General features: G+C 38.1%; 1 protein-coding gene across 1 annotated transcript in view; it reads left to right on the top strand.

The window, feature by feature from the left end:
- The window catches only part of TTI2 (TELO2 interacting protein 2), a 42,294-nt gene that overhangs the window by 24,614 nt on the left and 3,677 nt on the right, over window positions 1–14,003 (top strand). The window lies entirely within an intron of this gene.

Raw genomic sequence — 14,003 nt, 5'->3', positions numbered from 1 at the left:
GACCCGTGGGAACCCGCTCCGGAGCCGGCGGGATTTCGAAGCGCTGAGGCCTCAGCTCCGGGCCGTCGGGGCGGCAGTGTTCTCGCTCCTTCGCCCGGTCAGTGGACCTCAAACGCGGTCTTTTTAGACACAAGACCCTCGCCTCCGCCCGTACCCCCACTTGTTTGGTGTGGTATGGGGTCCTGACTTTTGAAACTCATGGGTCAGGTACTATTTCAGAAAAAACAGATGTTTCCCCCCCGCTTTTTCTTTTGACAGGGGAAGAAGAAAATCTTAATACCGTTTTTCAAAAGAAAAGCCACTTTAATACCAATAGAGTAAGGAAGGCACAATCTCAGAATAAGGATGGCCCTTAATTTGCATATCACATTATAAACTAATTCAGTATATCATAAATACTATAATTTTGTTGCCTGCAGATGAAAACTAGGCATTAGAAACACCCTGTTAGAAAGCATTGATTTAGCACTGGTTTTGGGAGCCAAATTTAGGTTATAAAAACCAACTTCCGCTTACTAGATATTTTGGGGCAAGTCGCTCAACCTTTAGCAAAGTGTTTTCCATTAAGAAAATGGGGATCTCCAAGGACCACAGGTACTGTAATAGAGAAGAACAACTGTGACTCCATACTGGATTGTTTTTGTTTTTGTTTTTTGCTTTCACCTTCATATTCTGTTGCTTTTGCTACAAGAATATTGCCTATAGCCTGAAATATGAAGCATAGCCCATTCTCAAGGCTCTGACCTTTGAAGGTGTAACTTTTCCATTCATATAAAGATAAAAAGTTGCAGAACAGGGAATAACATTTGTCTTGCTGGAGGCTAATAGGAACATCATGACCTGACCTACTGTGGACAGGTGCAAGAACAAAGGACTCTGGTACCAAGAAGTTTGCAACAACTAATGAATCCCCCACCCCTTTTAGTATAAAAAAGGCTGAGTCCACTGTCTTCTCCATGGGTTGGCTTTCTGAATAAAATTGGTGTCCCTTGTGTCAACAACTCAGCTTTTGATTCATTGGCCTGTCATGCAGCAGGCAGTAGAAACTTGGACTTGGTAACAGTATGTTAAAAGCATAGTTTACATTGCTTCATAAAAAACAACGTGATGGGACTTCTGTCGTGGCACAGTGGTTAAGAATCTGCCTGCCAATGCCAGGGACATGTGTTCGAGCCCTGCTCTGGCAAGGTTCCATATGCCTCGGAGCAACTAAACCCATGCACCGCAACTGTTGAACACCCGTGCACCGCAACTGTTGAGCTTGTGCTCTAGAGCCCGTGAGCCACAACTATTGAGCCCATGTGCCACAACTATTGAAGTCTAAGCACCTAGAGCCTGTGCTCTGGCGACAAGAGAATCCACTACAATGAGGAGCCCACGCATCACAATGAAGAGTAGCCCCTGCTCACATCAACTAGATAAAGCCCGTGTGTAGCAACAAAGACCCAATGCAGCCAATAAATAAAATAAAAAAGTGATGTTTCTCACTAGCCTACTGCCTTATACAAGGCTGGTTTAGAGACCAGAGGAAAGTCATATTATAAATATACCTACGCTTTTATGTTAGTAAAATCAAGCTTAAAACTTGGTTGGAAGTTTGGAAAATGTGGAAGAACTCAAAAGTTGGAGGATACCACCTGGACTACAGCACACTCCCTGAATTAAGTAGGGGAAATAGTGTATTCTTTCACTTTGATATAGTGTAACACTCTGCTCACCACCAACAGGTGAGTCCCATAAATAATCTTTTTAAATTGAGGTTTAATTGACATGTATTGATTTCAGGACTGTAACATAGTGATTTGACATTTGTAGATATTGCAAAAGGATCACCACAATAAGTCTAGTTAACATCTATCACCATACATAGTTACAAATTTTTTTCTTGTGATGAGAACTTTTAAGATCTACTCTCTTAGACTCTGAAGGATTATGTGTGTGGAAGTTTTTACAAAAGTACTTTCTGTATTTATTATGTAGATGCCTGTACAGTTGGTCCGGTTGTACAGCAATAAATGTGTCGTTGGAGCGAGAGTATCTGTACAGCCTGCTGTACCTTTTCCCTTTAAGTTCTTAGCATCAGTAAATGAGTAAGATATTGGAGATTTTAATGCAAAGCTGCTGTTCCTGATTTTTGTGTATAGTGAGCTGACTGTAGTATTTTACTATTTTCTGTTTGAAAAAGAAAAACTGTAATTTATAACCCCTTTCAACTTTATTGTATTTAATTGGTACAGATTGTGTGTGTGTGTTAGAATACAGACTTATTCTGATTTTAAAAAGATCTACTCTCTTAGCAACTTTCAAATTTGCAATGGTATTATTAAGTATAGTCACCATGCTGATTAGATATTATATATATATCCTCATGACATATATGCGTGTATATATATATGTATATAATCTCCCCATGACTTATTTATTTTATAACTGAAAGTTTGTGCCTTTTGTCCCCCTTTGAGCATTTTCCTCCCACCCCACCTCTCCCCTCTGGCCGCCACCAATCTGTTCTCTGTATCTATGAGCTCTGTTGTTTTGTTTTGTTTTTAGATTCCATATATAAGTGAGACTGTAGGGTATTTGTCTTTCTCTGACTTATTAACTTAGCATAATGCTCTCAAGGTCTATCCATGTTGTTGCAAATGGCAGGATTTCATTCTTTTTTTTATGGCTGAATAATACTCTTGTTGTACATACATATTACATTTTCTTTCTAAATTCATCTATCAATAGACACTTAGGTTGTTTCCATATTTTGGCTCTTGTAAATAATGCTGCAATGAATATGGGAGTGTATATATCTTTTTGAGTTAGTGTTTTCATTTTCTTTGGATAAATACCCAAAAGCGGAATTATTGGACCACATGGTAGTTCTATTTTTAATTTTTGGAGGAAACTCCATGCTGTTCTCCATAGTGACTGCACCAATTTACATTTCCACCAACAGTGTACAGGAGTTCTATTTTCTCCACATTTTTACCAACATTTGTTATTTCTTGTCTTTCTGATAATAGCCATTCTAACAAGTGTAAGAGGATATTTCATTGTGGTTTAGATTTGCATTTTCCTGACAGTTAGTGATGCTGAGCATCTTTTCATGTACCTGTTGGCCATCTTGTGTGTCTTCTTTGGAAAAATGTCTATTCAGATCTTCTGCGCATTTTTTAATCAGGTAGTTTGTGGGTTTTATTTGCTATTGAGTCGCAAGAGTTTGTTTTTTTTTTTAATATATTTTGGATCTTAACCCCATCAAACATATGATTTGCAAATATGTTCTCCCATTTAGTAGGTTGCCTTTTCATTTTGTTGATGGTTTCTTTTACTGTGCAGAAGCTTTTAAGTTTATTGTAGTCTCACTCATTTATTTTTGCTCCTGTTACCTTTCCTTTTGGTGTCAGATCTGAAAAATCATCACCAAGACTGATGACAAGGAGCTTATGTTTTATGTTTTCTTCTAGGAGTTTTATGGTTTTCTTCTAGGAGTTTTATGGTTTTAGGTCTTATATTCAAGTCTTTAATCCATTTTGGGTTGATTTTTGTGTATGGTGTAAAATGGTGGTCCAATTTCACTCTTTGAATGTGGCTGTCCAGTTTTCCCAGCACTATTTATTGAAGAGATAGTCCTTTTTTCATTGTATGTTCTTCGATCTTTGTTGTAAATTTATTGACCATATAAGCATGGATTATTTCTGGGCTTTCTATTCTGTTCCATTGATCTGTGTGTTTGTTTTCATGCCAATAACATATTGTTTTTTATTACTATAATTTCATAATATAGTGAAATCAGGGAGTGAGATGCCTCCAGCTTTGTTCTTCTTTCTCCAGATTGTTTTGTCTATTTGGGGTCTTTGTGGTTCCATACAAATTTTAGGATTATTTCTCTGAAAAATGCCATTGGAATTTTGATAGGGATTGCATTGAACTTGTAGATTGCTTTGGGTAGTATGGACATTTTAACAATATTAATTCTCCCAATACATAAGCACAGAATATCTTTCCATTTATTTGCATTTTCTTCAATTTCTTTCATTAATGTCTTACAGTTTTAGTGTAGAGATTTTTCACTTCCTTGGTTAAATTTATTCCTAGGTATTTTATTCTTTTTGATGCAATTGTAGATGGGATTGTTTTCTTAATTTCTCTTTTTGATAGTTCATTATTAGTGCGTAGAAATGCAATAGCTTTTTGGATATTGATTTCGTATCCTGCAACTTACTGAGTTCGTTTATTAGTTCTAATGGTTTTTTAGTAAGTAATCTTGACTTGCTACCAACCTTAGAAATGGCTCTTAACAAGTTTTCCTCCTAAAGAGTGAGGACTTCAAATGGAAATGCAGAATGTAGAAACATCCTCAGAGTGAGAAATATTAAAAAAAAAAATAATTACAAGTAATACATGAATGCAGACTAGCTTATTTTCTAAAGCCTATGAAGTGAGAAGTAAATGTTTTCTTTCACTCCTCTCCTTCCAAAAGCCTTTAGTTCATTCATCCAATAATTTGGAGCACCTGCTATGTGCCAGATACAGTTCTAGGTGCTGGAGATACAGCATTGGAAAAAAAAAAAAAAGACAGGACCTATGCCCTCACGGAGCTGACTTAGTAGCAAGGAGACAGGAAGCAAATAAACAAAATATACGATGGGATAACAGGCGGTGGTAATGTTATAAAAAATAATAAAGCTAGGTAAATGAATAGAGATTGAAAGGGCGATGCTCTTTTAGAGTGAGTAGTCAGAGAAGGATTTGAGGAAATGATATCTAGGGAACCTCAGTGAAGTAAGGGAATAAGTCATTGGAAAACATATGAGTATCTGATAAGGCAACTAATGAGCAAATGCAAAGTGCCAGAGATAAGATGCTTGGAATGATCAAGGAGTAGCAAGGGGAACGTGCTGGCCAGAGGGCGGTGACGAAAGGGGAGAGAAGTAGGAGATGAGACTGGGGAGCAACGGGGGCCAAATTGGCACCGGCGTAGTCAGCCTCAGCTTCACCGTGAAACAAACTGGAGGCTTTTTTTTTTTTTTTTTTTTAAATATATTTACATAAATATATATATTTACATAGGATGTTTTATTCTTTTTAATAAGATTATGCAGGGTAAGATTACATAAGCTATTTTAGAAAACATATCATATTATTGGCTTAAATGGAAACTCCATAGCTTATTCTGTTTCTTGCTTTATTTTTTTATTTTATTTTTTTAAGAATTTATTTTTAATAATTAATTGTTAGGTTTTTTTTGTTTTTGTTTTTGTTTTTGTTTTTTTATTTTTATTTTTTTGGGGGTACACCAATTTCAATCATCTGTTTTTATACACATATCCCCGTATTCCCTCCCTTCCTTGACTCCCCCCCACTCGAGTTTACTTATTTATTTTTTTTTTATTTTATTTTTTTGGGGGTACACCAGGTTCAATCAACTGTTTTTATACACATATCCTCATATTCCTTCCCTTCCTTGACGCCCCCCCTCGAGTCCCCCCCACCCTCCCTGCCCCAGTCCTCTAAGGCATCTTCCATCCTCGAGTTGGACTCCCTTTGTTATACAACAACTTCCCACTGACTATTTTACAGTTGGTAGTATATATATGTCTGTGCTACTCTCTCGCTTCTTCTCAGTTTCCCCTTCACCCCCCGCCCCCTCCCATACCTCAAGTTCTCCAGTCCATTCTCTGTATCTGCTTCCTTGTTCTTGTCACTGAGTTCATCAGTACCATTTTTAGATTCCGTATATGTGAGTTAGCATACAATATTTGTCCTTCTCTTTCTGACTTACTTCACTATGTATGACAGATTGTAGTTCTATCCACCTCATTACATATAGCTCCATCTCATCCCTTTTTATAGCTGAGTAATATTCCATTGTATATATATGCCACATCTTCTGTATCCATTCATTTGTTGATGGGCATTTAGGTTGCTTCCATGTCCTGGCTATTGTAAAGAGTGCTGCAATAAACATGATGGTACAAGTTTCTTTTGGGATTATGGTTTTCTTTGGGTATATGCCCAGGAGTGGGATGACTGGATCATATGGTAGTTCTATTTGTAGTTTTTTAAGGAACCTCCAAATTGTTTTCCATAGTGGCTGTACCAACTTACAGTCCCACCAACAGTGCAGGAGAGTTCCCTTTTCTCCACACCCTCTCCAACATTTGTTGTTTCCAGACTTTGTGATGATGGCCATTCTGATTGGTGTGAGGTGATACCTCATTGTGGCTTTGACTTGCATTTCTCTGATGATGAGTGATGTTGAGCATCTTTTCATGTGTTTGTTGGCCATCTGAAACTGGAGGCTTTAAAAAATCCTGACACCAGATATCTACTTTAAAAGCTTTGTCGAGACAATTTTCTTTTTTTTTAAATGGAGACATACATCATATTCAAGACTTGAATGTTTCACTATCATTAAGAAATCTCTTCTCCACTGCTTGATCTATAGATCCAGTGCCTTCTAAGTCATAATTCCAACAGGATGCTTATAGAATTTGACAAGCCGATCATGAACTGTTTATGGGAATGCAAAGGATCTAAAAAATAGAAAAAAATATGAATGTGTAGGGGTGTCTGTGTGTATACAGACATACACACAGACACACATATAGACCAACAGAAAAAGAATAGCCAAGCAAATGGCACCAAATGTTAACAGTTGTTGCATTTAGGTAGTTAGAAGGTAGGAGGATCTATTTTTAAGGTATGATTCACAAGATTGGCAGATGGATTGGATGTGGAATGTGAGAGAAAGCAAAGAGTCATTGATGACTCTGCCATTTGGGATCTGAGCAACTAGCTAGGTGACTGGAGTGCACTAGAAAGTGTGCAGATTTGGTGGGTGGTCAGTTTTGGACTTGTTAAGTTCAAAATGCCAAATGCTGAAAAGGGAGTTAGTGCATAGCTCTGGAGTTGGGGCAGAAATAACACCATAGGTATACATTTGGAACTCATTTAAAACCATAAACCTGGTGAGATCATCTTAGAGCTGTAATATTGACATTTTTTTCTGGGGTGCTCCCTAAAAGAATTTTGGAAAACTATGTGCTCCATCACACATTATTAAACTGATACCTAGGAATTTTCAGCATAAATTTAAATAGTTAAAATTATGTAATTTATGGTGTATTATAAACGTGGACATTTTAAAAGATTACATTATTCTTGGAACCTACATATCATAGAGATTTGAAAACCAACATCTTTAATTAAAAATTAAACCCTAACAGTCAGAAATATTATATAATTCCTCCTTTTTTTGTTTTTGTTTTTGTTTTCCTTTTAAAAAGAATTTTATTGAGATATAATTGACATACAATAAACTGCAAATATTTAAAGTGTACAACTTAATTTTTTTTCTTATGTCATCTATTTTATACATATTAATGTATATATGGCCATCCCAATCTTCCAAATCATCCCACCCCATAATTCCTCTTCCTCTTGAACAAAAATATATTCTATTTCCTCAACAGAATTTAACCCTAATGTAATGTACTTTTAATCTTAAGAAGTGCTTTATTGATTACCCTAGCATATTCCCTACCATAAATATTGTTATAAGTTGAAATAGTTTTTAAAAAATATCCTGTAACCTTAACACTCTATGTATTAAGCAAAAAAAGTTATGGAATGAGTTATCATTGCAATTATTATTAGTAGACAATTGACTTAGACACTTCTGTTAGAACTTTTCAACATGTCTCATATGTCTCTTAACCTTTCTTATAGTCAGTTATATATTGCCCTCCTCTTTAATGATTCTGGACCAATGTTCCTCCCCACAGCCCAGTGAAACTGTTGAAAGTGTTGCTCAGCATCACAGCATCCTTTCAGCTACTTATTACTGCTCACGTTCTGTGCCTCTGGGCTGCCACCTTCAAAATGTAGGTTCCTTGAGGTAAAAAGTGGGCACATCTTTCTGGCTTTCCCTTCCCTTCAGGATGTAAGCCTAGCAAGTGTTCTTATTTTGTCATCTTTTCATTATATTTTGTCAGCTTTAACTATTATTCTTGGTAGTAGGGTTGGTCAGAAATAAGTTGACTACTTTGGAGCCTTCCTTGAAAATTTTTAACAATGGGAATATCAACCACCTTCAAGGGAGATAGCTGTCCTGCTGTAAAACTTCTAATTGCGAGGCATGGAACAGATCAACAAGGTGAATACCATTTCCTGACAAGATGTTAAGATTTATTATAAAGCTATAGTATTTGCAGCAATGTGCATGCCACCAAGTTTTAGAAAGAGAATAGTGGAACAGTATAGAGAACCGGAAACATTTCTACTCATAGAAGAGAAGCAAATATATGACAGAAGTGGCACTGATGATTAGTAGAGAATGGATGAATTATGAATAAGCTGAAACAATGGGTCATTCATGTGGAAAAAGATAAAATTGGATATTATAAATATAAACATTTATTTCAGAGAATACAGACTTAAATGTAAAAACAAAATACTAAAAAGAAAATAGAGGAGAATATCATTATGATCTCAGGGTAGAAAAACATTTCTTAATTAGGATACAAATAGCACAGACCATAAAGGAAAAGATTAGTAATCATGACCACATAAAAATGAAAGGCTTGTGGGCATTAAAAGTCATGATACGACTTCCCTGGTGGCACAGTGGTTAGGAATCAGCCTGCCAATGCAGGGGACACAGGTTCAATCCCTGACCCAGGAAGATCCCACATGCCATGTGGGAAGACATTCTGGAACCTTTTTGAAACATTGAAAATGTTGAAGTATGTGGGCCGAGCGATGGGATTCAGAATGTCCTGCTTGAGCAGTGGAGGAGCTGAGGGTGCGGGGCGTGGAGACTAATATCACCCTGTTTGGTCCTGAGGGATGGCTGGTTAGCCAAAGACGGGTAAGATTCCTCAGAGGAGGAACAACCTAAGACAGGCACAGCCGCAGAGGGGCCAACAGGGGTGGTGCATAGAGCCTTCCTTATATCACCGTGTTTGGCCCTGGAGGATGACTGGTTAGCCAGAGACGGGTAAAATTCCTCAAGGGAGGAACAACCTAAGACAGGCACAGTCGCAGAGGGGCCAACACGGGTGGGGCACAGACCCTTAATCCTTTTGAGAGAGGTCTCCTGCCCCCAGGGCTGCTTTGCTCTCCATGCCCAGCTCAAATCAGGACCCAGGAGGCAAACAAAGATCATTGCCCCCAGTCATGTGAGGCCTTTGATTGTTTATGGAATTAACCTGGGAGTGTTAGACCCTTAGGCTATGCCGAGAACTCAATAAAAGCAACGTGGGATCAATCAGCAAGGCTCTTGATCCAAGAGGTCTTGAGCCCCCCGGTCCCATCTTTCTCTTCAGTCTGTGTCTGTGTCTTCTTCAAGCTTGCGGTACCCAGCACTCACCTCGAGTCGCCGAGTTGATCCCGGCAATGCCACAGAGCAACTAAGCCCGTGCACCACAGCTACTGAGTCTGCGCTCTAGAGCCCTCTAGCCACAAGTATTGAGCCCATGTGCCACAACTACTGAAGCCCATGTGCATAGAGCCCGTGCTCCGCAACAAGAGAAGCTACCGCAATGAGAAGCCCAAGCACCACAGCGAAGAGTGGCCCCTGCTCACTGCAGCTAGAGAAAGCATGTGTGCAGCAACGAAGACCCAACACAGCCAATAAATAAATAAATAAATTTATTTTAAAAAGTCATAATAAAATGAAAAGAAAAACAGGGATGATAAGCAATTTGAAATGTATATTATTGAAGAAGAATTAGAATCCAGAACACATGATAATCAATAAAAAAGAGAGAAATATCAACAGAAAATGGGCAAAATATGTGAATAGGTACATCACAGAAAAAGAAACAGATGGTCAATAAACACTGGAAATGATGTGCTCATTCTAACTAATAATTGTGAAATGTGAATTACAAATAAAATTAGATATTATTTCACGTCACCAGAATGTCCAAAGTACACCCCATCAATCGTAAAATTGCACATGGAGAGAATAAGCCAAAATGCTTATTTGATATGATGTATACAACATACACAGCTCCATTTATGAAGTATCCTTACCAAAAACCAATCCAATTTTGAATCTGTTCTAGCATCATGATTTTGCGTGAAATAGGAGGGATGTCGGAATATATTGGATGACATCAGAGCCATGTGTTGGGAAAAGTCATCAAAAAGACGTGACCCCAGGTTTGGCCTTCCAGCTGGACCCAGGCGTTCAGTGGCCGCTCTCTCCCTCCCCGCCGTTGAAGTGTGCCTTCTGCTTGCCTTTCCCATTCTAGGAGCTGCCTAAGGACACCACCTTGAGATAGTGTAATGTTGAGACCATGTGAACTGTGTACATAACTGAACCCAGTGAAAGCTTCTTCATAAACTTGTACAATTTGATAGGGAAGTCTACTCTTCTTACAGCCTCCTGTGTAAGTTCCTTTGCTTATTCATTTTTAAAAAATAAATAAATTTATTTATTTATTTATTTATTTATTGGCTGTGTTGGGTCTTTGTTGCTGCACACAGGCTTTCTCTAGTTGCAGTGAGTGGGGGCTACTCTTCATTGTGGTGTGTGGGCTCCTCATTGTGGTGGCTTCGCTTGTTGCGGAGCATGGGCTCTAGGCACATGGGCTTCAGTAGTTGTGGCACATGGGCTCAATAGCTGTGGCTCACGGGCTCTAGAGTGCAGGCCCAACAGTTGTGGTTCATGGGCTTTGTGGTATGTGGTATCTTCCCAGAGCAGGGATTGAACCCATGTCCCCTGCATTGGCAGGTGGATTCTTAACCAGTGCACCACCTAGGAAGTCCTCCTTTGCTTATTAAACCTGCTGCCCACCAATCTGGAGTGGTCTGCCTCTTTGGTTTCTCCCTCCCCTCCTTATGGTGTTGGGGTGGGGATGGGGTGGGGACTGGTGATTTCACATTTCACCCAGGAAGCTGCCTGGGAGGCTGTGAACCAACAATTGAAGAATGAGTCAGGAGACCAAAGAAATGGGCTTTGGGAAAGAGGGACCCACAGGGGAGATCCCAGGTGGCCCTCCACCTCTACGTGGGCAGGAGTGGCCTGTGTATAAGATGCCTGTGGTCCAATGCGTGAGTACGGAGACACCCTGGAAAGGCCAGCTGTTGCAATGTGCTTGTTTAAGGAACTGTACAATGTGTACTGTGACAAAGAAGGGAAACTTGTGGCTGCCACAGGAGGCTGGCCTCTGCTGGGGGCAGTTCGGACGGGACACCGATGCCCAACTAGAGGCTGAAATGAAAGCTAAACAGTTAAAAGAAGAGCTGAGGTAGAGAAGGACATGCAGTGTCCACTGCTCTGCTAGCTCTGGGCTGACGCACAGGGTGGGAGAGCAGGTTGGTGTGTTTAGAGACCTGAGCTTGTGACAAAACCTGATTAGGATGCTAAGAGGTGGAATGTCTAGGAAGGAGAAGAAAACAAAGAGGAGGATGTTGCAGTGATTGATGAGAAAAGAACAAAAAGCCTCTTGCCATCTGACTCTTGATACAAAGGAAAACTTAAATAACAATTACCTCAAAGCCTAGGAGAAAACTTACATTTTTTTCTGTCCCTTGTGGTTGTAGATCTTACCATGTTTTTAAAATGTAAACACCCCAGGAGTTAAACAAAAGGTTGCCTGTAGATACTAAAAAAAAGGGGGCGGGGGTGGGTAGATAGGGGGCTTTTCAAAATGACTGCTCTGTAAAAGTTCTCTTGCCAAAACTGATTTGTAAAAAAACTAAGGTTTTGTTTTGTTTTGCTTTTTTTCTTTTATAAAACTAGTAGAAATAATAAGGATAAAAAAAAATCAGTGTATGTGAAAAGTAGAATGCATGTTTCTGGTAAAAGAAGGGATGAGATGCACTTTTGGTAAAGAAAATAAAATGTGTTCTGTTTTGTTTTTAGATAAAACAAGATATACCGACTGAAAAAAAAAGTTGTACAACCTAAAAGCTGAGAATTATGTTTTATTTGAGGACATTACTGAGGAATTGCTGCAAAGATGTAAGGGAGGAGCCAGGATATATAGGAGTTTTTGCTAAAACAAACAAACCAAAAAAACAAACAAAAAAACCCCACAACAAAACCCCAAAACCCCACAAAACCCATGTAGTCAAACATCGAAAGATTACTGCTAATCACAAAAACAGACATCTCAAGTTAATGATTTTAGTGCTTTTCTGCGTATGGGAAGATGCAAGCATCTTGGCTCATTGTAATTATTCCTTTCATATGCACTTAACTATCTAGGACCGGTATCCTGTTTTTCTCCATCCTGAATTCCCCTCAGGGCACGCCATCGGGGTGACTGTGGTTGTTTATTGGAATGTCAGGCAACATTTTTTTGGTCCACAGATATAAAGGACATTTTTTATATTAAAAAATAATAATTTTGTCCTTAAATTATTTCAAAATTTTTAAAAATACAAAACCTAATTAGATATAAAAAGTTACAAAATGTTTATGGAAATCACAAAAGATTTATAAAATAACAAATTTTGTAAAAATCAAAAGGTTTGTGAAGGAAAAAGGCTTTAAAAATTTTTGTGTGTGGTCAACGTAAAATTAAAATAAATTATTTAAATTTAAGAAAATTTAATGTCAGAAGTGCATGGTACCAAATCAAAATTTGTTTTTTTCTCTGTTAAAAGAACAAATGTTTCATTGGTTATTACTCTGCTCTTTAAGAAAATTGTGAACAAAGATTTTTCTTTACCTTTAATGCAATCTGCCTAGAATACAAAGATTTTGTGTTTAAAAAAAATCTTTATCAGCCCTTTAACCATGGTTATTTTAAAGTCTTTTATCATTTACAGACAATTATTGTTTTACTGTGATCCTTTTACAAAAGCATTTCTACAGAGGTGCTTCACCTTCAAAGAGATTTATAAAATAAAAAAAAAGCTCCGACAAGTACAGGTTTCTGATAACTAACGTCAATTTGCCTTCATGTGGGAAAGACAATAATAAACCTTTCAAGTGCTTCCCCCAGTTTACCTACACAGGTTACCCAGATGTTGTGCGATGGTAACCCAAGACCTGTCCTTGATCTCCTTCCTCACATCAGTAAAACTGGCCATTTACATTAATGATATAATGTTAACATGTGAAGACTTGCCTCTGTTGCAGGCCATTGTAGGCTTTGCTGAAACATCTGGGGGAAAAAAAAAGATGGACAGTGAACCCAAGGAAAATTAAAGACCCAGACACTACATAAAGTTCTGAAAGTCATTGGGTCAGATAAGACACAAGTTATCCCCAAAACTGTTTTTGATAAAATACAAGACTATACAACTCCTAAAAATGTAAAAGAAATATGAGCCTTTCTAGAGGTTTGGGGGTTTTAGAGAACTTTCATTCCCCACCTGCCACAAAGCCTCCAACCCTTATGCCACCTGCTAAAAAAAAAAAGACATGTGCAACTGGGGGTCAGAGCACTAAGCCACCTTTAAAAAATAGAAAGATACTAGTAAAACATATTACAGCTCTGGACATCTTCCAAGCAAGACGACATTTGAGTTAGATGTGTCTGTGACTCCACAAGATCTGGGTCAGACACTATGACAGAGACAACAAAAGGGGAGAATGCCCCTAAGATTTTGGTCCCGACTCTGAAAGGCAACAGAAACCCAACCTAGAATCCTATAACCAGCAAAAATATCTTTCAGGAAAGAAGGAAAAATCAAGACATGCTTAGATGAAGGAAAACTGAGAGAATTTGTATCCTAAAAGAATGGGTAAAGGAAGTTTTCTAAACAGAAATGATCAACGTTGGATCAGGAGGGAAGAAAGAACATGGTAAGAAAAATTATGGATAAAAACAGTAGGCTTTGCTTCTCCTCTTGAATGTTCTAAATTATGTTTGACAGTTAAAGCGAATTTACAACATTGTTTAATGTGGTTCTAAATGTATGTAGAAGAAATACTTAAGACAATTATGTTATAAATGATGAAGGGTAAAGAAATGGAAATAAAGCAAACCTAAATGTGTATGCACCAAACAAAAGAGCTGCTCAATATATGAAACAAAAACTGA

The sequence above is a fragment of the Hippopotamus amphibius genome, chromosome 10 (assembly GCF_030028045.1).
Source record: "Hippopotamus amphibius kiboko isolate mHipAmp2 chromosome 10, mHipAmp2.hap2, whole genome shotgun sequence".
NCBI lineage: Eukaryota > Metazoa > Chordata > Mammalia > Artiodactyla > Hippopotamidae > Hippopotamus > Hippopotamus amphibius.
The sequence above is the reverse complement of the archived record's forward strand: the minus strand, read 5'-3'. Positions and strand labels throughout refer to the sequence as shown.